The sequence below is a fragment of the Zea mays genome, chromosome 1 (genome assembly GCF_902167145.1).
Source record: "Zea mays cultivar B73 chromosome 1, Zm-B73-REFERENCE-NAM-5.0, whole genome shotgun sequence".
Classification (NCBI taxonomy): Eukaryota; Viridiplantae; Streptophyta; class Magnoliopsida; order Poales; family Poaceae; genus Zea; species Zea mays.
Genome location: NC_050096.1, coordinates 31,931,688 through 31,935,264, shown reverse-complemented (window position 1 = coordinate 31,935,264; position 3,577 = coordinate 31,931,688).

The window sequence follows — 3,577 nt, the reverse complement described above, 5'->3', positions numbered from 1 at the left end:
TAGCCCGAGTCCGAGCCCTGGGGTCGGGCGGAGCGGAGTTCGCCGTCTTCCGGGTCTTAGCCCGAGTCCGAGCCCTGGGGTCGGGCGGAGCGGAGTTCGCCGTCTTCCGGGTCTTAGCCCGAGTCCGAGCCCTGGGGTCGGGCGGAGCGGAGTTCGCCGTCTTCCGGGTCTTAGCCCGAGTCCGAGCCCTGGGGTCGGGCGGAGCGGAGTTCGCCGTGGCGCCTTTGGCAAGGCCTAGTTGCCTGTCAGACTCACTCTGTCGAGTGGCACTGCAGTCGGAGTGGCGCAGGCGGCGCTGTCCTTCTGTCAGACTGGCCAGTGGAGCGGTGGAGTGACGGCGGTCACCTCGGCTCTGCCGGGGGCGCGTGTCAGGATAGAGGTGTCAGGCCACCTTTGCGTTAAATGCCCCTGCAATTTGGTCAGTCGGTGTGGTGATTTAGTCAAGGTTGCTTCTGAGCGAAGCCAAGGCCTTGGGCAAGCCGGTGATGTGTCCGCCATAAAAAGGGGGCCTCGGGCGAGACGGAAGTCTCTCGAGGTCGGCTGCCTTCGGCCGAGGCTAGGCTCGGGTGAAGCGTGATCGAGTCACTCGTGTGGACTGATCCCTGACTTAATCGTGCCCATCAGGCCTTTGCAGCTTTATGCTGATGGGGGTTACCAGCTGAGAATTAGGCGTCTTGAGGGTACCCCTAATTATGGTCCCCGACAGTAGCCCCCGAGCCTCGAAGGGAGTGTTAGCACTCGCTTGGAGGCTTTTGTCGCACTTTTTTGCAAGGGGACCAGCCTTTCTCGGTTGCATTTCGTTCCGGTGGGTGCGCGCGAGCGCACCCGCCGGGTGTAGCCCCCGAGGCCTCGGAGGAGTGGTTACACTCCTTCGAGGTCTTAATGCTTCGCTTTACGCTTCGGCTGGTCTGGTCGTTCCCTCATGCGAACTGGCCGTAGCCCAGGTGCACGGTCGGGGCCCAAGCTCTCGGGCTGGTATGTTGACGCTGTCAACGATTTGGCCGGAGCCGGTTTTTGCGAGAGCAGCCCCCGAGCCTCTGCACAGGGCGAGAGGACGATCAGGGACAGACTCGGCTTTTTACATACGCCCCTACGTCGCCTTTCCGCAAGGAGGAGGGGGGGAGTGCGCCATGTTACCCTCGATGGGCACCGAACATGGTGTCTCCGGTGAGCTGCAAGCGGGTAATCCGAGTGGACGTCCGTGCCCCGTTCGTTGGGGGTCGGCTAGGGGCCCAGAGGCACGCCCAAAAGTACCTGCGGGTGACTTGCCGGACCCGGTCCCCTGGCGACGGGGTCCGAGGGCTCGATGCCTCCCTCCGATGGGATTCCGTTACAAGATCGTTCCCGCTGGTCTCGGATATGTCCTAGGGTACCTCGGGAGCGCAGCCCGAGCCTCGGTTATGTATCGAACGTACCCCTGGTCATCCCTCGCTCGGTGTCTGAGGCGACTGTGAACCCTTCGGGGGCCAGCCTTCGAACCCCTGATCAGTAATGGGCGCGGAGCCCGAGTAGCCTGAGGCGGCCATGGAGCCCTTCGGGGGGCTGGCCTTCGAACCCCTGACCAGTAGTGGGTGTCGGGCCCACGCGATCTGAGGCGGCTGTTGAACCCTCGGGGGGCCAGCCTTCGAACCCCTGATCAGTAATGGGGGGCGCGGAGCCCGGTTCCTTCGCGGAGAAGGATCCCTCTCGGGGTATCCCCCTTCCCCGGTCCCTGTTGCAAGAGATAGAGAAAGAGGAAAACGGAAAAGGATACGAAATCAGACGACGTGGCGTACCTTTTCTGACGCGGTTATTAAGGCGAAGGTGAAGCGTCGCGCGCTCCTCCCGCCAGAAGCGCCGCGTGTCCCGCCGCGGAGTTAATGCGACGGGGCGAGTGGTTGGCGGGGCGGCCGTTGCGCGTAGGTGACCCGTTCGAGGAACGGGTCACGGGTGCACCGTCTTCACGCCGTGAGAGGAGGCTCTCTTGCTGTCTCAGGATGGGACGTGAGCCTGGCTGACGACGTGACCGCTGCGCCCGCCCGCCTGCCACCGCTATTACTGCCGGCCCACTTTCGGTCGCTTTGACCGACGCGCCAGTCTGGCGCTGTTGGGTCGCCTCGAGTCGTGGCATAGGCTTCGCAACCGAAGAGGCGCGATGGTGGCACAAGTGGCGGTGTGGTTGCTTGCATGCAGCAACTGGCGTGCCGGTTGCTCGACGCGTGGGCCTGGGTTCCAAGCTGGCGTGTCAGAAGTCGGAGAAGCGCGTCCATCTGGCGCGGTTGCATGCCGCCTGCATGGCTGCCCGCCCCTTCTGCCCGTTGGTCTGGGCGAAAATGGGGGGTCGCCTGTAACCGCTGGACGGTCGTGCGCACCATGCGCGGCGGTTTGGCTTCTTCTGCCCTGAGCCGGCTTGCATGACATGCGGGACCCAGCCCCCGAGTCGCAGGGGAGGGCCTTGGAGCGTGTTGGAGAAGACTCGGCCCGCGGCGCCTGGGGGCGCACGTAGGGGGAGTTGCCTTTAAAAGGAGGGAGGCTCCCTTCGTAAGGCAACCATGTCTTCTTCCTTCCTTATGCGCCGGGTCTTCCCGTCTTCCAAGCCCCCGGATGGGGGATATCCGCCGCCTTTCCGCCTCCTCGTTGGAGGAACACAACTCCACGGGAGTTGGTACCTCTCAGCCATCGTTCGGCTTCAAGGATTTTCATCACGCAGCCCGGTCGCACCCCTTCACCGGCGGTCACCCGAGATGGCGACCTCCAGCTTGATGGTGTGGGAAAGCGAGCCGGGCTGCGGCCTCTGCCCCTTCCTCAGCCTCAAGGATTTTCATCACCAAGGCTGGGGAGGGGAGAGTGCCGAGTTGGGGTCGGCCCCTGCGTGGGCGGTGGCCCGCTCCTTCACTTAGTGATGGGGGGAGAAGCGGGCATTGCCCGTGGCGTCCGGCAGCTGCAGCGTGCCTGGTCTTCAGCCGCGAGTGGCTTCGGGGCCCCTTGCGGCGTCGGCGTCTGCCACGGCAGCCGGAAGAGGTTCTTCCGCCGGCGCGGCGGCCGGGACCGGCCACGGGCCGACCTCCACCTTCTACGGCCTTCTGCCCGTCCTTGCCTCACGAGTTTTGGCACGGGCGGGGGCCTCCTGACAGCGGCATCCACCCTGAGGTCAGCGTTGCCGCTGTTCGGCCCCCCGGAGCAGAAGTCGCCGTCGTCGCCACTGCTGGAGCAGGTGACGGCGCGCCGTTCGTCGGTCTTCCGTTGCTCCGCAGGCCTTCCCCCTCGGAGTGGGGTTGTTCGTACCTGCGGAGGGGGAACCGGAGTTCCGTTTGTAATGGCACTTCGAATGCCAGTGAGTTCGTTCATTGTGGCTGTCGAGGCCTGAACGTGTATGTAATTTTGGCACGGAGCCGTGTTTTTTCCTCATTTCCGAGCACTAAGTCTCGCCTGTTTTATTATCTAAACCGCTTTACCAAGCATGAGTTGCCCCGTGTCAAGGTGACGGGTGAGGTATCCGTATCCCGGAGGCGTAGGAATCCCTCGGCCCGTTCGGCCTTGTTACGTGAGGCTCTTCTAGCTTAGTTGAAGGGACCCCTCGGCCGCCCTTTGGTGGATC